The following is a 22,896-nucleotide window of genomic DNA, read 5'->3' as shown; positions in this document are numbered from 1 at the left end:
TCAGATACTGTAGCTGTGCTTTCTGTTTAAGTTCTTGGAATACTGAATGGAGATTGACCATTACTTTCTGTATACAACATGACACAGAAGAAACTAACCTCAACCAAAACTTTTAATGGCAATTGAAGAAAAAAGAAACAGCTTTATGCATTGCATAATTTAGTAATATACATAAGAGAGCACATTCTCCATGTTGTTGAATAAAACACCTCATGCAAGTCCACAGGCATCAATAACACGGCTGCATTTAACTGATGAGCTTGGATATTCCCATTGCTTCCTGCTGCCTTGGCCATGTGCTTGCCCAAACAGAGTAATATATAGCAGCATAATGACATAAAAAGGGTTGTCAACATCCACAAGTTCCCATCCAGTGGAAATCAGGACACAGAAATGGTAGGAAGGTGGAGTGATTTTGATTTCCATAAGGATGTGGTTGGGGTTCTCTGATGTTGGTGCATTCCCAGGTCTCACTATATGTGCTAGAAAATCTGTAGAATTGTTATACTACTGAAAGGTGTTTTCAAATTACAAAATAAGTATTCATTTATTGACAGAGAGTAAAGGATATTTTAAATAATCTCACATATTTAAATTTGCATATTACTTCCAGATTGCTTACGTTTGCTCTTTTTTTTTTTTTCCATTTACTTTATAATGCTCATGAAAAAAAATCTGCAAATATGTCCCCAACCTGTAAAAAAAAAATAGCCTTGTTTTACTAGGGGAAAACTTTAAATTTGGAATTAGGTGTCTCTGGCCCGAGTTGATGTTTTCACACTGGTTCCCGCTGAGATCAGTTTCAAATTCCGTAGAATTTTGTTATGATGGTCTGGTTTGGTGGCTAGAGAAACTACAGAGGAAGACCCTTTGTGATTTCTACAATGTGTAAAGTACATTTTGGATAAAATTATAATCCCAGAAATATTAATTTAAAATGTCTTCATCCTGACAGCACCCCACATTAAAATATTTAAATGTTAGTAGTTTAATGACATAAGGATTTTTCCTGTAAAATCTCTGCATTATGGCTTGCGTTCACAAGAGAGGTTGAAACTCTGACAATAATAGAGCAATTAACAGATGAAACGCTTATTTAATTATTGTGTTGGTCAGATCTTATTCTGTCATGGGAAGAGGAAGCTGACCAGGTCCACCTCATCCACTTTGCGTTAGTGATAGATTAATTTAATATCACCACCTTAAGTAGTGTATACACACGCACATACAATTTTCTTTCACTCACTCATGCTCTTTCATGTTATTCAGTTTTACATGCTTTACAAGGATAGGTGTGGTTGTTTCTTTATTTTTCTAATACCTATGCCATGTTCTGTTTAAATTATTCCATTTGTAAGCATAGACAAGTTGATACACGTACGTTAGTTTCGGCACACGTTTAACATTCATTAGTTTAGATGTTTTTTTGAGATTATAAAGGGAGATAGCTGCAAAACCAAAATACTTTCCAGTCTAATTAATTTATACCCTTTCTTGTAATCAGTTTGTTTTATGTGTCTTTTCTTTTCTCTCTTTCATTTGATCTGTATTTTTGTCTGATAGGCAGAAGAATGAAAAACTTATTTAAAAAATAAAGTAAAACAGTTCTAATTTCCATCTTCATTGTGTTGCTATGAGCAAATGACATTAAGAAGTTTTTATCTTTGATATATTATTGCCTTGTTGAGTACCACAGAAAAAAACCACAGCTTTAGCTAATTATATGTAGATTAAGCAGACTTCAGTTCACATTATATCAGAAGATCGCATGCTATCCATAATATTACCAGCATATATATCTATCATTGGCATACACAGATTCAGCAGACAGAGACCTGCATTATGAAGATGCACAACTGTCAAGGCAGCTTGACAGCTGCCTGGGTTTTCCTCCATGTTGAAACTTGTTCTTGTGTGAAGAATTAAACTAGACATTAGAAGAAAGAGTTGTTCCTTTAGATGTCAAGCTGCATCATAAACCACTGTTTTTGTTGCAACTCAGACCAGAAATATGGTCATGACAGTCCTGCTTATGGGCCTGACTCTGCTTCTTGGAGCTTTTTGTAGAAATTTAATTTTTTTGCAAAGTAAATGCAAATTAGACTTTGATCTTGTTTTATGACTTTGTGCTCACTTTTTAACAGAATAAATAATAATTTAAAAAAAAAATATATAGATAAAGACAGTTGCAGAAGCATACAATCCTGTCACACATGTTCTTTCTAATGATAAAATGAGAAAATGGCTTCCAGGGAGACACATTTTCATAATTTTCCATTACAGAGAGCTGCAATGAAAATATGCTAATCAGAATGCATAGAGGAAGAACAGAAAGAAAATATGGGTGAGTAATCAATAATATGCAGCAGACCAGCAGACCTGGTATTAGAAAACAGAAAAAGAAAGAAAAATGTCAAAGTCAGACATTATTGGCATAGATGGTGGTGTACAAACACTCAGGTAGAGATCTCTGAAGCAAGTCATCAGTTTTACTAATGTATTTTATACAGTATTTAGAAAATACATTTAATCACTTATCCACCTGTAAAAACTAAGCCTGTATCTGCAGTAAAGTTTATAACACAGATATTTAAGAATACAAAAGTCCCTTTTCCAGTTAAATTTACATGAACTGTGTTTTTAGTATACACGTTTGGACTGGCTATTGTATAATGATTTATATGTTCTGTATGAAAATAGCCTCCGTAAAATGTGCTGAGGCACCCATACTGACACCAAAATTGAAATCGTATTGCCAGTACCTTTAAAAAGAGTTGTAATTCTTTCTAACCTCTGAATTAAATTAATTCATGAATAATTTAAAATGTCATTAAATACTTTGAAGCTGGCACTTATTATATAATTCATAGCATTGGACTTATTCAGACTCACTGAAGCAAAACAGTGGACTCCACCAGCTTCACCAGCTGATGGTCAGTGGAGGCCAAATGTCAACATATTCAGTCGTTGATATTCATGGTGCTTGAATTCCTATCTTTATCTATCATAATCACTACTCTCCAGCCCTCCAGTCTTTCCACATCCTTTGTGCTCCACCCAATGGCTTTGGGGAAGTCCTCTTTCATGTTTTCATTCTTCAGGGAACCACCATCCCTCCGAGGCTCTCATTATCCTTGAAAATGAGGTTGCTACTCAGTATGGCGTAGAGTGAGTCAGTCAAACTGTGTTTATGGACTTTGCAAAGATAGCATTTTTTTTCCTGTAGGACAACAGTGTGTTCAAGTCAGCCTCCTTCCTCATTTTCTCTCCTCCCAGTCCTCTCCCTTCCCACCACCAGGACTTGAAAGGCTGAGCAAGCCATAAAGGACACTGCCTGAAAATTATGAAAAAATAACTATTGAGGAATTAGAGAAGGGAAAACAAGAGTAAAGAGGAATGTGAGGGAAGAACTGAATGGACAGATGGGAAAGAAAATCAGAGGAGAGAAAATGAATTAATGACTAGAGGAAAAAAGTAACAAGACTGGGCAAGAAGAAGTAAAATAAAATAATGAAATAAAAAAAATACAGCAAAGAATATGGAAATATGAAAATAATTAGGAAGCACAAAAAATGAACAAAAAGACATCTTTTAAAAAAATTCTTCCCAGTGCTGAAGAAGAAATAAATACTACTTTGTGAAATGTCACAGCATAAGTTAAGGGCAAGATTCACAAAACCAGAGATATGAAAACAAGGAGGAAAGTTGTAAAGCGTATGAAAAAAAAAAAAAAAGGCAAAATGGAAGGTAAAGGAGGAGTAGCTTAGGCCTTTTAAATGTTTGTTCTTGCCTCCTTTCCTTACGATGAGCTGTCGCTCCCTGAGCAGGGAGTGTTTGGCTGATGGAGTCTCAGCCGCAGGGCAGACAGGAGTGCCTCACCTCACCCAGCAGCCAGCACCTCTCCCCGTTTTGGGAGTGGTATTCGCAGGCTGGAAGGAAGCTCTAGGAGAACCCCAGTGTGTGTCCAGCAAAGAAAAGGGGTGGACAACTCCATACCAAAACTCACGCCCCTTTCCTTTTCCAAACAAGGAAAAAAAAAAAAATGTGGCTTAGTGCTGGTGGTACAGCTCAAAAAGCTCTCAGCACTTCTGTGTGTGTTTAATATAAGCTCCTCAAGCTTTGTTATAACTGGAATGAAGAGGCCCGGTTTTCTTCATCGGCTGTGCTGTTTCAGCTGGTATAAAACCTGTGGCCTTGTGGCAGCAGCTGTTTGAAAATTACAAGTGAATTGAATTCCTCTTTTGGCTAACGGGGCACCATGAAATTATATTGGTTGTACATTATTCAGACATCCAACTGATTTAGACTTATGTAGTTTCCAGTCTGTAAGGACAGACCCTGAGGAAAACAAAGTTCGGGTTAGACTTGTTGGGTTGTCTACAGAAGGCAAATTCAAGGGTCTGTACCCTGAAGCACACACACACACAAAAGACACAATGACACAATGTTAGATGGGTTTTCTCGTGTTTTTTGCTTGATCTTATGTGAACATGTTTAGTCACATGACAACACCAAATTCCTTGTGTGCCTCAGGCATATGGATGCAAGTGAAACTGTTGTCTCACACATGGCAAATATATACTGGTGATTCCTATAAGCTTACCTTCTTTTTGCATGTGCTATACCACATCTGAATATTCCGCTTTATAACAGCAGAACACCATTACAAAATTGCGTAAGTGTACAGTATCATTTATTGAAATGAATTACAAAATATGTAATTTTAAAAAAATGGATATATTGTGTAGAAATGCATTTGATTGGTGAAGAGACGTTGTGAACCAACTTAAGAAAGTTGCAGTGAGTGATATCATTTCTGATGAGTTCAGCAAGGCGAGTTCAATCATGCCAGTTTGGTGAGAAAGCTGAACCTCACCCAGCTGTGAGATTTTGCACTGGAACCTCAAAGCATCATGAGCAATTACGGTTGAATGTGTGCAATGATTATAGCTAAAACAGCAAAATACTTGGTATGGGTGAAAAATAATCTACATAAAGTTAGCTCAAGTGTTGCTGTTTGTTTTTATTTTTTTCGCCAAGTAATTTCTGTGTATGTGAAACATGCTCACCTGTGCAGGGGTGTACAAGAGGGGATGGGTTTGCTCTCCCACTTGAGAGCTACCCTGGCCTTCCCCGCCTGGGAGGCAGCGGAGGACCAGCACAGCTTGCGGCGATGGAGGCAAGTGCAACCGTGGTGCAAGAACAGCACCGACTGCTTTCAGGAGATCCTGCTTTCATGTAAACACAGCCTGCACCACGAACAGGTTTAAGAGCTAGCTTTCTACAAAAGCGTTAACAAGGCGGAGCCAGCAAGTTTTCCTGTTTTCAAGGCTGATTCTGATGTGATATGGCGGTAAAGTATTCCTCCAGCAAAATATGAAACTTCCAGTGATGGTGTTTACAGCACTTAGAAGTAACATTTAGAAGAAAGTTCTGGCAAATGCAGAGTAATGTGACAAAAGCACATCTTTGAGGCCTGCCACATTTCCAGTGATTAATGATTTCAATTGAGAGATTACCTACCACGACCAGTTAAGTCCTTCCTTCAAGGTGTGGCTAGAATATTTGTGGGAAATTCCCAAACACCCATAATGGACTTGCCTCTCTGCTAGGGCAATGGTGTAGGTACATAAGAGAAGGGTTTACAGGTCAGTATCACCAAAGTAATCAAAGAATAGTCATAAGGAAAAAAAAAAAAAATCAAAGTAGTTATGATTCTGACCCCCACAGTTAGGAAGAGTGGACCGAAATAGAAAACCTGGCTCAACGCCTACTTCATTTACAAAACTCTCCTAACTTTCACTTTTTTGTATCACCTTTCGCATCTTTGGGTCATGACATTTTCTTTTTTGTTTTCTGTGTCAAAACCAAATATTCAGGTATATTTGTCTGAAAATAAGCTCCATACATTTTTGTAAAAAAAAATTCCTTGAGACAAAGCAAATTGTATTCCTATGAAATGTGGAACTGGTCAGTTTAGGTTCATTTCAATGCGTTACTAACGTGAGTAGTATCAACTATCGTAGTATTCTCACAAGCATGAGATAAAAACACAACTGGTAGACTCCAGTTATACATAAAAATCTCAAATGTTGGTTCAAAATAATGTACCATGTCCATGGGTTTTGTTGTAGGAAGAAGGTGAAAACAAATGCTTGAACATCAGAAAGCCCCATTTTAAAACAACTCAGTTTTTATTGGAGTATTTACTTTTTTTTTTTTTTTCTCCACTAGTGGCATTATTTTAAAGTGCTGCTGTTATGCAGTATTACTTGACAGTAATAAGCTTCAGTGCACAAGCCAGACTTCACAGTACAGATTTTTGGATGAAGTCTTCTATGTTTAGTACGTATATGTGTCCCATTAGGTATCACGTGGGGGACTATGGTGGGTCCGTGGATTCCCTGATGTAGGGCATGGGAACACAAATTAGCCTTGAAGATATTAAGGCCTACCCGTGAGAAAGATGGGAGTAAAGGAGTATCCGGGGATGTTAAGGATGTACCCGTGAGAGAGAAGGGAGTAAAACAGTAACATTGATGCTAGCAAAAATAGCCAATGAGATGTTATTGCTGTAACTTCTAGTCAATAGTGAAGAGACACATGAACTGGTAACTGTATAAAAATGCACTTGTGGCAATAAATGGCATCTACTACTTTCATCCTGGAAGAACTTGGTCTATGTCGTTTGTCCGTCTCAACTGCAACAGTATCATTATAGTATTCATACATCTTTTGACACTCTTTCTTAAATATGGATAATTTCTTCTTCAGGGAAAGGAAAAATTGCATATCCATTTTAGCATATGTATAGAAAGAGAATAGTGTAAAATCTGACATTGAACAAAAAATATACTGATTAATATTCTTATCAGATATACCACAACCACTTGCCTTTCAACCATGATCTCTTCATCAGCTTCCTTCCAGTCTACTCTTCATCACTGAGTAGCTTTCCATTGCAACAAAAGTTTAAAAAAGATTTATCCTAACTGACAAAATAAATAAACTTTACATTCCCCCAAAAATAACTCTGCAGTCTTAATATGTGTGAGAAAAATGTAGTCATTTGGAAGTGTTCAATATTAAAAGAGCGTATTTATATTGTAGATAGAGTAGTAAAGCAAAAGAGCATATTAAATACATTTGTTAAATCTTTTCGCAAAATGTAAGGGTCAATATTCTTATTCTTGCTATTGTCTATTATCATATCTGCATACTTTTGATTTTTTTAATGCTGTAATTATGGTATTAAGGACTCTACCAGTACAGAAATCTGTGTGCTATAAGACTTCATGATTAAGGGGGTGCTGAGAAAAAGTAAATGAGTTTCTCTATATTATTTCAACACATAATGCAAACTTCTGATTTATTTTTATTTTTTATTATATTAATAGGTAAATCAGTATCAGCTTTCTGCAAATATCTTTTGTTTGCTCCTGTAAATTAAGCAGCTTAACTCTAATATTCTAAAATGTTAGTGTCTAGAAAACAATATATATGGTACTCAATTATTATTTTTGCATGCCCTTAAGAGACATTTCTATGTACACAGAACAAAAGAAATCCAACCAAACCTATTTCTTATATTCAGTATTTTCTGAGGACAAAATTATGAATTATTATTATTATTGGACACTCAAGCACCAGTTTAAAACATTTGTAACAAGCCATAGATAAAGTTGCTGATTATGTAATAAAGTTCAAGAAATCTGCACATTCTGAAGTTACACTCTAGCTTTCAAACACAATTTACAACTTTAATTTGCACAAGCCAATGTTTGTCAATCTCCTATCAAAGATATTAAAAGAGTTTGCCACAAAGTGTTTGAAGCATAAATATTGAGTTATAACATATCTAAAGACAAATAACTTAGAAAATACTAATCTTTTCTAGTTTCTAACAAGTCTGAATTTGGTAAATGAACATTGAGCTTGTTCTTTTCCAGAGTGGCCCAAGCCCACCACCAGGCTGAACTTTGGAGGTGGCACATTAACTGCTCCATGGAAGACAGAAGCACAGTGCCCCCAGCAGAAGATGAAGACAAGCAGGCATGTGGTTAACTAATATAGTAACAGGAAATCCTAGATCAATACCTTGCCTGGCCTCAGCAAAATCAAGGCCATTAATAATATTATTAATATTATTATTTCCTCTGCAACTGCCCTGAATATCAGATTAATTGGGGTCAAGTCACCTTTCCTTTCGAGGCTGCGCCTACTTATGCAGGAATAGGCAATGTAAGAAAGCAAGGACATTAGAGGTTAAAGCACTCAGAGTGCCCTAAGCCTAATCACCAGAACCTTCTGTTCTTTTAATTTAAGGCTTATTCAATACTCACATATTTCCAATAGTACTTAAGGTCTTGATGCAGATTACAGAGCTTGACCTTTGTGAGATAACTGTCCCTTCTGACCCTAAAATCTGTGATAGGTTCACGCCTTTGAATGAAAGTCATACTCCTAAATTCATAAAACTTTTTTTATTATTATTATTTAATAAACAAAATGAAAATGTAGCGTAATAATTTATGTTTTAATCTAACAAAACATGTTGCTGGGACTGCACTTCATTTAAGTGGATCTGTGACCGAAGATAGATTGCTGCTTTCTTCCTATTTGTTTGAGCTTTTAAATTACAATGTAATAACCTGAAATTCCAAAGGAGTTTTAGAAATTTTTTTCTGGTGTCGGCAAACATCTAATTTCTAATATATTATTTTTCTTGAAGGAAATATGCATAGCAACTGGATTTACAGAGTGAATCAATCATTGCAAGACATTTTTAGCTAATATTTCTGTCCTCTAAGATTTCATAGAGTAAAAAAAAAAAATCTTATAAGAGACTGGGGTTTTTTACTGATAAAGTATAAAAGAAGTTCATTAAAGTTTTGGAGAACTGAGATTCTTTCACATTCTCTGGGTTCAATGTTGAGGGACAGGAATGAAGACTTTATGTAAAACACCTAATGTGAAAAATTATGCTTTTTATGGGCTAACGAGAAGCTACATTCTATAATTATGTGCTTGTACATACTACTTCTTGCTTTGAAAGTTTGTTGCAGTATCGGGCGAACAGTTGCAAGAATCACAGTAAGCTGAAGCTGCTTTCTTGCAAGGAACCAGCCATATGGTATGGAAATAAATTTGTTATTGATGTTTCACATAGGCTGCAAGCCTGCACACATGCAAGCTCATACATAGTCCGTGTTATAATTTATACTTTTTGTATATTATATGTCATGAATACTACTGAAATTTAAATTCAAGCACACTCTTGTCCTCACGCTTTGAAAGCATTTCTACACGTGATAAACTGTCATTGACATTGCTAGTTGTTATGTACATCATTAAATATTTTCAAGATTAGAACAATTTTTTAGTTAGGGGATTCAAAAAGATTATTTACATATGTTAAACAAATATTCCTATATTGCATAACATACAAAGCTGCAAAAGATAATAGCAGAGCATGTGTACATGGTCACAGAGAAGACTCATGCTGAAATATCCTCATTTCTCATCAGCACCAGAATAAAAAAATGAATATTGATGACCAAGTAAATGCTGGTTTTGAAACACACAACCAGAGTAGCCAAAAGTCACAGCGGGACTGACAAATTTTGAAAATAATTGTATTTCACATTAGGATGAGTGGTGTTAATGAAACTTAAGGAATGAAAAGTATTCTAATGTGGCTTGAAATTAGGCACCTACAACTCTAGGCTCTGTCTCTTTCCTTATATTTCTTTTTTCACCATGAGAGAAATGTGAATATTTCAAAAAGTTTATGGGTATCAGCCATGCTATAGTCACTTGTAAATTAGAGATTATAGGCAAGAAGTAGTAAGTGTCAATAGATTTTCAATTCCAAAATAGACAAATGGTAATACTTTCAATGTAATACTAGGAAGAGGATTTGATCCATAATCTACATGCCTTATTGGATAGGCAAGAGATTTATTTTTAGAAAACTATTATCACATCATCTGAGTATTGTAAATTAAGCAGATAGTTTTACTATTAATGTAAACCAGGTCATTGGAGACATTTTGCACAGCACAAAACTCAGAACTTCCTTTTAATTAAGGATAAATGGGAAAATTTATAATGGGAAAATTATCTCTTCCTACCCTACCAACCCATACTTGCATTGTATTTAGTTGAAAGACTGGAGTTCAGAATATGAAGTCAGATTACAGTTTTATTCTTGCTCTTTATAACATTTATCTGCTTATATCCTTGGTTGTAAGTAAACAGGTGTTAGTGTACTTAATGTGTACCTTTTTCCAAAACAGACATGTATCCTTATACAAAAGCAGTCTCATACACTCACTGGTGTCTGCATGACGGGAAGTAAAAATGGCCTTTACGTTCTCCACTCATCAAGGGAAGGGAAGAAATGCATGTATCCAGTACTGAAATAAGGGGACTATAGATCATACATTAAAAGTTTTGAGGATAACGATTTCTGAGACATGGTTATCCCAGGCATGAGACAAAGCCACCCAGGAATATCTACCCTGTTCCCCAGGAAAAATGTCAATTACAAGCTGTCTTTGAAACAATGTTGAAAAAGTAATTTCTTATGAATCAATGCTACATATTAAACATTTAAATATATGTCATCATATTGTATAGCTCTATTTCAGAGTCAGATTATTGTCCATCTCAGCAGGTGCACAGCAATTGGATATGTTTAAAAAGCACGCCTTTGAGAAAGGTGTCCTGTACTTGAAAAGGACAACCTTCCAGATGACCAAAATCTCCACCTATGACCCTCAAGAAAATAAGTATTTTTATTGTATATTCCCAATGCAACTCTTTATTTTGGCAAGTAAAAAGGTATTGTAACAGTAGTCTACACTAGTCCATTTATACTAAAACTCACACATGCACATCAACATACCTGCGCACACTGAACTGACTTGCCCATGTGCAACAAAGTGGTTAGATACTGGTATGTAAATGTATGCTTGTTATATTATACGTCAACATGTATATTAGGACTTTGCAAAACACAGGTGTATATTGTGGCATATTCACCAGGATTTCTAAATGTCCATTTTATCCAAAGTGTTACAAAACCTTATGAGAAGCACACCATGGTTTTAAATAAGTTTTGGGTAGTAATTACCCCAGGTTGCCAGAAGAATGATCTTTTGAATTTTGAATCTTAAGGATAATAAATATAGATTTTTTTTCCACTTTTGTTCTATGGGCCAAGTCTGACAGATATTCAATAAGAATTTTTCCTAAGAAAGGGATTAAAGTATCATTTTTTATTGGCCTTGTTTCTTGACTTTGTAGTAAGTGGTTGGTTTCCATGTAAGTTTCCCTAGTCATACATTAAACTGTAGTTAAGTGTGAAAATCTTTTCTCTCATCTGAAACCTTGATTTTTCAAAGTAAATAGTAAGCAGTAGACTTGCAGCCATTCTCTCTTTTAATAAATTTAACATGGCGCCAATGGAAAGAAGATAAAAGACCAAGACAATTTAAAGGATGAACTATTCTAGCAAACACTTTATGCCTCTAAATTGGTGAGGAAAGGTTGCTTTTGAGGGTGCTGAGTCTGTCAGCAGACTTGTGCTTTGTCCAGGAGATGCTCTGTGCAGGTCTCTTGGAGGCTCTCAGAGAGCCATTCCTCTCTTCCTTGACATTTATCGGTGTTCTCTTTGAAGTCAGGAAGAGTTTGGCCATCTTTGTCAGGAGAATTAGTATTCGAGTGCTCCTTCTGTATAATAGCAGGTGTGAAAAACTGGGATGCCACCTCTGCAGCTGTTCTGTCCCCAGTTCCCTCCCCTAGTGCAGGACCAGAGCTGTGTACCAGCTCAGAGTAATCATGCCACATATTTCAGTAAGACTAATTATAACTCAAATAAGCTGTTGGGGAATGTTCTTGTGGTATCTCAGAATACAATTCTGTACCATTCCCCAAAGGGAATTTTGTACCAGAGATCTGATCTAGTTATAAGCAAGCTCATTAATTAAATCAGACCACATCAATAATTTTATTTAGTGAAAAAATGAAGGCAGCAGCCACACCTTCCTCTGGGTAGCACTGCATCTCCTAAAGCCTCCATCCCAGGGAGCAGGCAGTCAGGTGAAATCTTAACATGACTCATGTGTTCTTGCAATTGGATTATTCATTGTAGGAGTAGTCACTGTACAGAAGCTTAACTTGTCTCTCACTTCTGCAAGACCAGATTTTGAAATGGTAATAGCAGTATGTACATGCCAGAAATATTTTATCAGATATTTCAGATTTGTGAGGAAATATCACCTTGTAGTATTTCCTAATTCTATTTAATACTTTAAAGCTTGTGATCTTTTTATTTCATACAAAGGTTCAGAAAAATTATTAATAAACTCCTGTATGATTTCAAATATTGGGTCTGCAAACTCTCACATATCTCTACTAAAAGGAACAACAGACAAAGCAGGATCAGTGACTCATGTATTACTTTATTTTTCTTTCACAGATCCAATTGTATTCACACATTGGTAGGATCTACCTAGATCTACTTACATAGAACTACCAATACATGTTTTCCTGTTAATTATGACCAACAATTTTGGACCTACTGCAAACCTTTTACAATATATGCATCAGATCAAGATAGATATATGCTTTGAAATAGATACCATGAAATTCCCATTTAAATAGCAATCTTATTTCCCAGTTGCTAACTAAGTCACTACTCACTAATAAGTAGAAGTGAACAGCCTGGTAAGAAGTCTGTATAAGCAAGTTCTTTGCAAGAATACATAACTTCTGACAACATCATCTTTAAGATAGAAATAATTTTTTAAAATCTTGATTATACATTTTCTTACTAAAGTAAGGCTTTTAAAGCATCTTTAAGTCTTGCACAATGAAGTACAACAGTTTCAAAATAGCAGGTGAGTTTTCTTCTAAGTCATATGGTTGTAGCCGTTTTCAAGGGAAGGTGAAGGAGTATTTTCTAAGTAGTAAAATATTAACTTTTAAGATGTTTACTAGCTTCTATCTCACATTGTCTTATTACTTTTGACATCAGATCTTACAATCCTAATTCCACATCTCTCAGGCATAGAGGCATGCCTTTATTTCTTTGGCTTTGTGAAGAGGCCTCAAGGTTAGCTTCAGAGATAGAAGTTAAATACATTTCATAGGTATCCTTAAGAAGACATAGGACAACTTTCCTTTAAAAGACTTCTAATATATTATGTTGTTGCCATATTTTTCCAGGTATAGATTGCTTTTCAAATTTTGCATTCACAGACACACACACATTTTACCAGCTTTCCCACATTGTTACAAAATCACACACAGAAAAAATCAGTAACAGAAATCTCAGAGTTTCTTCATGTAACACTGGCAACATTGCACTGTCTCTCTGTCCTTCACCTTCCTCCCAGCTTGCAGAGTTTTGTGTTCACCTGCTGCCTCAGCCCCCTGTATCCCTGGCTCCCCTGGAAGTCCACCTTGAGATCCATGTTTTGGCTGGAATCAGACTCCCCTCTAGTGAACCAGAAAAGAGGTAACAAAAAGTGATGCCATCTCCTGGCTTTCTCCTACGGCAATTATCCCTGTTCCCCGGGTCACTGTGATGGAAATTGTGCATCTCTCTCCGTCCTTATTGAATGTGTTAAAATGAAAGGGCTCAGTGTGGGAAAAACAAAGAGAGCAATATAGGTATACGGGAAAGACCTGGAAATGTGGGGAATCACCATGTTCAGCTTTTTGCTTTACCAGAGGGAGCCCAGCCTTGCAGGATTTATTCAGTCCTGCAGGGATGAACCCCAACTATAGCAACTGTTGTCAGAGAAACAGACCCGTTTCCAGCCTTGCATAATTACAGGAGAGTCTTCGCAGAATTACATGGAGCACATTATTTAAGTGTAAGTGTAAAATCAGAGTTCAGGCTGGGTTGGAAAGTCACTGGGAGAAACTGAACATGCAGGCAAGTGTTGTGTTTCTTGGTACAGGAGCTTAGCTCAGTGTAGAAGGTGACGCTTCCATTGGTGGTTTTTATTAATTGCATAAATGGGAAATAGGTTTGAGCACATTTACCACTGTTTTCAAAACAGTGTGATTCAACTAAATATAGATAATGCTTGATTATCTGCTTTTATGGCTACTTTGTCAATGAGAGAGTGATTTATTAATGCGTTTGCTCTTCCTTTTCTACTACAAACTTGCAGAAACAGCTTCAGTTCTGAAGGGAGAGACCCAGGCTGGGTCAGAGTGCAGTAAGGATGTTTAAGGCCACCTGTCAGAACTGGGGTGTGTGCTGCAGCTGTGCTGGCTCCTCCTTAACCCTGTGTTTGAAGCACCGTCTCTGCCAAGTCCATAGCTTTGCAGGATTATGCTCTAGGGCTGTCTTGGCTTGTTTCATTTTGCTCAGGGGAAGCGACTGTACTTGTTATTTGGCAATGTGGGTATTGTTTGTCTTTGTTTCCAGAGCCATTAATGGAATCCTGTATTTTTTTAAATAATTTCTTCTTTACTTTTCATCCTCTTTTGGTGGTTTTCTAACCTGATTTGAAACACCAACACAGTTACTTTGAAAAGCTCAAAAAAAAAGGAAATTCTACTCCACAATTTATTCATATATATGGGATATGCAAATGTTTACTAGTTTAAATTCCCTTTCTTTCACTGGTTGCAGTGTGAAATAAACACATTTCATATGTGTCTTTGTGTATCCTCTGAAGTACATAGACTAAGTGATGTGCTGTTGGTCATTCTAAATTATTTCTTTGTTGTTTTGTTTTTCAAATGAATGCCAAACTTTAAAAAATAATAAATCTCTATAATTATTAGCTGAAATATCAGCTTTCCAAACATGGTATGAGTGGCACCAGAGAAGTGCAATTTATAAAGTATCTTGGTAGTTTTTCTTTGTTTTCTTCTTCTGTTTTCACAGTTTACTTTTTGTATCCTTTACATCTGTGTCCTTTTGAAGACAACTGTGTTAAAATGCAGGTTCATACTTGCTTTCATGGTACTAACTGTATTTCAGTCATGACAGCTTTTTGTAAGGGTTAAGCTTTATATTGATGTCCGGCTATGATTTACAGTTATGCTATTTCATAATGTATTTCTTTCAAAGTACTCAAAGAAAGAAATAAAATACTGAAAATCAAAAGCAAGGACTGTGAGTGCATCTTGGAGTCTAGTACACTGTACAGCATTGCACACCCTTCACCCAACTTGCAAATGTAACACGTTAACAGGACAGGTATGTGCTTCTGCATGCATTTGTTCCATTTCTCATGTTTCCAACAAAATACACTTCAGGAGATTGATTATTATAGTTCAATATCTCTCTTAAATAGGTTTCCTTTCTTAGTATCTCTGTACGCCTTTAAAATTAACCTAAATGTCTCAATTCATAATGTAAAATTAGTTTGCTAATAAAAAAATTAAAAGTGAAATTATACTGTCAAGCTAACAACTTATACATTTTCTTTCTGATGTTACACAACCCTTTTGGCACTGACTTACCTGACATGTTCATTGCTGCTACTGCAAATATCTTGCAGATTATCTAAAGAAAAAAAATCAATTGCTAATGCTGAGAAAGTAACCAGAAAACAAGCAAACAAACAACAAACCCACAGGTTTCTATTTTTTTAAATGGATTCCTTATATGGGGTTATAAAGCAAAGCTCTAAAACAATTCATTAAATTAAATTGTTATAATGAAAAAATCAAGAATTGTGATCAGCATTATGTTTTGAGGTGAAAAAGCAATTTATAGATGTATAAACTAGCAGTGCTTTAAATGTTCTAGCTGCCACAGCAGACAACACATGGCTGTGCATATCCTGCCTGCATCTGGGTGGCCTTAGGAGCATGTGCAGGTTTGCAGAGCCCCACGTCTGATCTGTTCAGCAGATCCTCTCTGATGAAACACATCAAGGCCTGAAGCATCACCTGGCCCTTGGGAAGGGGATGTGTTCAGTGTGCCCTCTTGGCACTAGACACAGCTGCCCCTACTAAGTAGGGACGGAGAATGGACTCATTAAGAGAGCTAAGACAAAGGCTGGGGAGTGTGCAAGCGCCATTACACACTTGTTGAGGAAATAGCTGGTTTGGGACTGCCCTACAATTTTAGTCTTTCATTTCTGAGAGAAAGGGGTGGAAAAGTGTGGTTTCTCTGCAATTAACCCAATTTGGCTGTCAGGCTGTAAATGGAAATGGTTAGATTAGAGCAAATTAAAACTTTAATCATGCAATCCTTATTAGTTTGTAGCATGGCAAAAGCTATAAACTCAGGAACTAATTTGCCAGCCCAGTTGTGAGCAAAAAGGAAAGAAATTTAGGTCATGGGAAATAATTTGGTTTAGATAAGAACTTCTCACTTGCACATCAATCCTTATCTCTCATATTTTGTGAAGGTCAATGGGTTTGGACTCCCCAAACCTCCTAAACGTCCAGAATTTAAAGTTCTTTCAGAATAAGATTTTGAAGAAATTTTGCATGATAGTATTTCTTATTGGAACAAGTTCGTTCTACCTGTGAAACAAGTCAGCTTTAAATCTCCTCCTAAATCCCACCTCCTTCAGCTAACCTTTTTGACCTCTGTCTCTTTGCATCTATTCCTGTGCCTAATCCTTAAATTGTTAGTGTTGTGGTTGTTCAAAATAGGCTGCAAATATTTCAGGGCGGGAACCTTGTCTAAATTTGTATTTGTAAAGCACCATCCACACACTCTGCACCTGGGGCACTATATGGACAGTAAATTATCATGAAACTTCTTAGTGAATAACGTGTCTAAAACTCTTTTTCTAAAAGTTATGATTGGAACATAAACATTACTGATACTGAAGATATTTAAATTCTATTTCTTTTACCAATGATAAAAGGAACTCGAATTTAATAATGGCAAGCAGACTGCACTATAATTACCATTTATCTTTCAAAAACATTTATTTTTCTAATCGTGTTACTACTATCATAAAGTAAGGAGGTACTGTAATCAAAATGCCATTTTTTAAATATAATTTGAACTTCACAAGGACAGAAAAATATTTAAATCAAGTGTTTTGCCTGGGTCTACAAGAAAAAAAATGCACCTACTATTTTTGGTTTTATACCCTTATAACTCCACAAAATTTCAATGCAATTACTCTTGATTTGCACTCTGCTGTAAGAAACAAGCATGTCACGTTTCTCCTCAGGAAATCACTGCACTAAAGTTTGCTGTAGGCTGAATGAGCTCGCTAGGAACATGCCATCAGATACCTGCCTTGTTCATATAAGCTTTCCTGGAATCTATTATTGGCCACTATCAAAGAGAATGAACTGGACCAGCTCTGGTTTGATTTGATATGTTTGCTTTTACAGCCTTAGATACATGTGGAGAACTTAAGCTCATCCTATAAAATGCAGACCAAACAAGTAAAATTAAGGCAATTGTTGTTTACTAATCATTCCTGATACTTTTGCAAGAACCAACATGATTTAGAAGACTCGTTTCCATAGACAAAAGCCTGGAGATATGCTTTCAGTCTTATCTGACCTTCTGCAGGAAACCTCATGGGATTTGATTCTAATCTCACTTTGCAAATGAGAAGCAAACTTCAGGGAAATGAATGGAATGTCATAAAACTGGATTTTAAATTAGGATTGGGCCAATAATGCTGTTTTAGAGGATTGTAACACAATTGACTTCAAAGAGCTCTCTGTGTCCTAAATGTGACGATAAGGGTAACTTGGTTTACTGACTTCAATATTTTAGCTTGAAATTACTACAAAAAGTACTTATTTCTAATGTAGACTTTAATACAACCTGATTATAGTGCTATAAAGATGTGCACAATCTGATGAAAAGCACAAAGGTGAGTTGAACATGCAAACACAGAGGGAAAGCCAAGTTTCTCCAGCACTGTTAAAAGGCACAGATCTCATATTTCATGGGATTTACCAGATTGTACAGAATTTGGCAAAGTTTAGGTAGTTTGGGTGACCATCTGCTGTGAGCTGTAGTCTGAGGACAATGTGACTGTCAGAGCTCTATTTCCAACTTGTCCTGAGGCCTTTTTGTGCTTATATATGCCCCACCTACAAATGTGCTTAACTAAAGGGCTAGTACTTATGAGTGACGTTCAGTCAGCATTTTCACACGATTAACTCGCCAATTAAAAATGGGCTTGGTACTGAGTTTAGAAGTTAACTTAGATACTCCTAGCTTGGGCGAAGAGTTGCTTTCAGGCAGGGTGAGGCCAAGTCTGATTTTGCAGATGTCACGCCTACTTGGAGGAGAGACGCCCTGACTCGCTGGGGAGCTGGTGTGGCCTTGGCCTGCTCACTGGCTCCCGTCATCGGCCTTTTTCCCTGGATCGCAGCCAGAGGCAAAAGCACCTCTGTGAGATGGGAGCATGGCTTCCAGCCAGCAAGAGGCTGCAACTTTGCCCAGTGCCTCTTCTTTGTTTACTGTGGTTTCTTTCACATCCTCGGCACTGCTCTAGTTGAAGGTGTCCCTGCTCTTTGCAGGGGGGTTGAACTAGATGACCTTCCAACCCAAACTATTCTATGATTCTATGTTTGCTGCCATAATTTGGCATACTCTACTACATACAATGGTTTCAGAATAAATAAATAAATAAAAATTTCTGTCATCAGTTTAAATTCTTTGCAATAATTACCTTGGGCATAGCCTAATTATGTGTTGCTTCCACTCTAAGAGGAAAACCATATGTTTCTGGAATTTGAAGACTGCAGACTGCAAGAAAGGAGATTTACAGTGTTTTAAGTATAATCATTATATATATTTTATACCAAGAGAAAAGACAGAAGATACCACAAATATGCCTTTCCTCTAAGTGATGTACAAACAGAACATAACAACTGCTGTTTGTCTTTGGAAATGTACTTCTGGGGTTTTTGAGAGGAAAATGCTTATCTTGGAGATCAAAAACATGAAAGTATCTGGAAAATAATAAGTTGTTCAGATGTGGTGTTGCACCTGGCAAATGCACACTTCAATCTGGAAACAAATTGATTATTGGATGTATCTGGTTATACATATGTATGTGACATTATTCAATTTGTGCAAATAATTGTGATCACTGTGAATACAAATTAGATGTCTGTCATTTTCACATATTGTGTTTGATATTGGGCTTATGTATTTACACATTAACATGTGAGATATTGCAACATAAGGGGTTACCTCCTTCTTGGCTTCCTCATGTCGTAAACATGAAAATGTTTGGATAATCAGAAAACAGAGCTTGATTATTTTAAACAATTGCAACAATTACTTTTGGTCTGCACTAATATTCTGAATTAGTCTGAATAATAATGAAGAAAATTATAGTTCCCTATCACTGTCCAAATCAAATAGCAATACAAGTTCTCCCAGTGGCACTCGTGTAGATATTGCTTGTCAACACCTCCTACTCTTTGTGATCACTTCAAGGGCCTTATCTTTCGTACAAGATGAAACTTGATTCATTTACATTTTTTCTTTTCAAAACAACAAGTAGTAAAAGCCAGAAACTCCCTCAGACCTACATTTTTCACATCTTCCCTGTCACTGTCATTCATGCCCTCTTACTTAAGTAAGACATAAGTTAGACATAAGAAACATGTTTTCCAAAGGAAATAAATAACACTCTAAAGAAAATCCTTGGAAATTTCTCTCTGACCATCTCACCTTTGCTTTGTTTAGTAACATGATCCAGAGCTGTTCAGTGGAGGTATTAAGTTTTTTATGGTGTTATAGCACTTTCTGCATTATTGGTGCTTCTATAGTACAAAAACCCAATAATGTTAATGAGATTCAAATGTCAGCAGATATATTCCAGTAACCATTCCAAACAGTAATTCTATTACTCTCATCAGCTTCTTTATTTTTCTCCAAAGATTACATGTTGTTTTTCTTAATCAAACTGTGGAAAAGGTTCATACCAATGAGACTTAAAGTATCTCTTCGGCTCCTGGGGGAAATTATTGATTTAGCTCGTTTTTAACAGGATTTTCATCTTGCATATCCTGCCTGGAAGTTTTGCTATATTTGCCATTTTGAAATAATGCAGGTAATTCATAGAGACAGAAAGCTAATCACAGCAAATAGCATTCAGTGCTAATTTATTCAAATTAGCTCATGTAGACAGAAACAAAAATGTAAAAGCATACATGAACCTGCTATGGTGATGCAGGCTCCCTGCATACCAGACTTCTCAGATCTGAAGTTCATATGATGGTTTAAGGAAAGTCAAGGTCCTGTAGTTTTTTTCTTCATTGACAGTGAAATTTGGGAGCTGAATTCTGTCTATTCGTTACATTGTCTGTTCACCAGTGAACTACAGAAGGCAAACGCACCCCATAAGTTCTTCAACTGGCATCTATTGGCAGGTGTCTCTGAACTGAGTGGTGCTGTGCCTAGGGTGTCACTCAGCATAAACACTTTACCAGCCTTCTTCAGCACAACAGGGTTTTTAAATTAATCACAGAAGGCTGTATTAACCAGCCCTTCTTGCAGCACCTTTCTCCTTCTGTCAATATTTGTGATGCCATTATATTTTTCTTCAGTCAGTCTCACTCTGCAAAACACAGCCACTGGCCAATGTAAATCACAGAAGTTTGATTTGTGTATCCAATGATGTATCCAAGTCTGTGCTATGCTGAATATTTTATGGGTTTGCAAGATTATGTAATGGCGTCTCAGAGACATAGCCTGATTAGTAATGATGCTTAAATTGCCTCAAATGTCAACATTTTTAGTTTTAAAGCACTTAAAATAGGAACCTTAGTCTCGTAAGCCATCCTACACTAGATACAGACCATTGATTCACTCCAAAGGAGCACCAGTTTTATTCCTTCCATGTATAACAAATGTGGGTTTAAAATCATACAAACTTGACTACTAACTTTTGTTTTGAAAATGGATTAATAGACCTGGAAATGAACAATAACAACTGAAAAGCAGATTACAATGAACTTAAGGTAATACAGGATAACAGTGATATATTTTCATCTATTAAATAGCCAGATAAAACTATTGAATTCTTTTTGTAAGAGCCAAAGAGTGCCAGGAATTTAATAAGCACTTAGGATCTGTGTGACATTCAAAAGGCTGACACACTCAAGAAAACCTTTGTCCTCATTGTTTCAAGTCTGACTAAATGGTGATAAAATGATCAGTCCAGAGTTGACTTTCATAATATAAGGTTATAAAGGACCTTCACAGGGTCACAGAGTCCGCCTCCTTGTTGTTGTAAGCAAAATGTTAGAGATGTCCTTTTCCCAAAGTTATCAAGTAGCCATCTCCTAATAATTCGATGTGTTGTTCTCCATCCTTCAATTATAACCTCGGTGACACTGCAGAAAACTGATCCCTTCTTTGTTTATATTGTTTTAATTCATGGAAAAGTAGTACACCTTTGGGTGGAACACACACAGGTTCCTCTCCTTCAGTTACTGTAATAAATGTCTCCTATTATTTAATATAATAAGATAAGTGTCTAACACAAGACCAGAGGATTTCTGCTATAATTTGTGGGAATGGTGTATGCTCAGCGATTAGAATATTTTTGTAATATAGCTTTGCAAAGAAATACAAACAAGAAGACAAAAGAATTATTCTTTATTCTAAATAATAAATATTTTCTTCACAAATCACTAAAGCTTTTTAAAAGACAAAGCCAGAAAAATGTCCTTCACCCCAGGTATAAAATAGTCATCTTTCAAGGGAGACTGTCTTTCCAGGTGAGAGGAAGGTGTTGCTCCGAGGCGCTCTGTCACACAGATAAGCATGACAGTTCTCAAAGAACTTCAGTCCTACTGGGCTAACATTAGGAAAAAAGCAAGATTTAAGGCATATGACCAGTTTTTGTTTGTCTATATGATTTTCCTCTAAAACTGTGTTTCTGACTGCGAGGGCAAATAGAAGTTTGAATGTAAGAAAACAGAAATTCATAAGAAAACAAATGCTTCTGATTTCAATGAGGCTGTTTTGTTAAGCCTGTTATATCCTGAGGACATGTCTGGCCTGGTGTAGCAAACTTGCAGACTTCAACTATGTGACAGAAATGACATAAAGCCTGAATAACTGTGTGGTGCCTTGAAGTGACCAGAAGGGGACAGAGGCAAAGATCTACTTCTAAATTAGAAATTCAAATATTTGGCTTGTCTTTCAATCACTAGCACTTTGGTTTGAATTTCCCTCTTCCTTTTCTCTTTATTCAATCTTAGCTGAATCTGAGAGTGAGAAGTTTAAGCCCCAGTATTAGCTTTTTATAAAATCAGCCATATTTATTACTTATTTCAAACTTTCAGGCAGGTTTGGTCACCTATTTCCCTACTTTCTAAAGTCTTCATCTGAATAATTCTTGCTGTTTTCCTTTCCCTGAGCGTCATTCTATGGCTCCCTTTTCCATAGCATGGTAAACTCAGGCTCCTTGAGTGCTAATATGACTTACCCATCCATTTGAAAATTTAGTTCCCTTCACCCCACTTCCACACATGTCCTCTCTTTCACTTAGTCATCTGTTGATCACTTCATCTCTTCATGCAACCTCTTACTGGAAAGATCTCTTACTTTTTTCCATCAAACTTATGCAGAAAGCAGAGCACTTCTTTGACTTCAGATGATCCTTTCACCTTCACTTTTACCCCTATCCCAAAAGTCAATAATTTCTCATAACATAGTGCTTTCACTGGTCACTGTCTTGTGACATTTTTAGAACAATAAAACATCCTTCTTGATTGAAAAAAAAGAGCTTTTGTTGTTATGACTATTGGCAGGAGATTTTTTTTTTATGAGCAACATACTTAACACAAAATAGGAGTTCACTTTGTTGCTGGAGTTTATTTTGATGACAGCAGTTTTTTCTCCTTGACATTTCGAGGCAGTGTGCTATATTCCTGTTAGTACATTGTTTCATTTCCTTCATT

This window comes from Streptopelia decaocto (genome assembly GCF_964273445.1).
Source record: "Streptopelia decaocto genome assembly, chromosome: 2".
Classification (NCBI taxonomy): Eukaryota; Metazoa; Chordata; class Aves; order Columbiformes; family Columbidae; genus Streptopelia; species Streptopelia decaocto.
Note: the sequence above shows the minus strand (reverse complement) of the source record.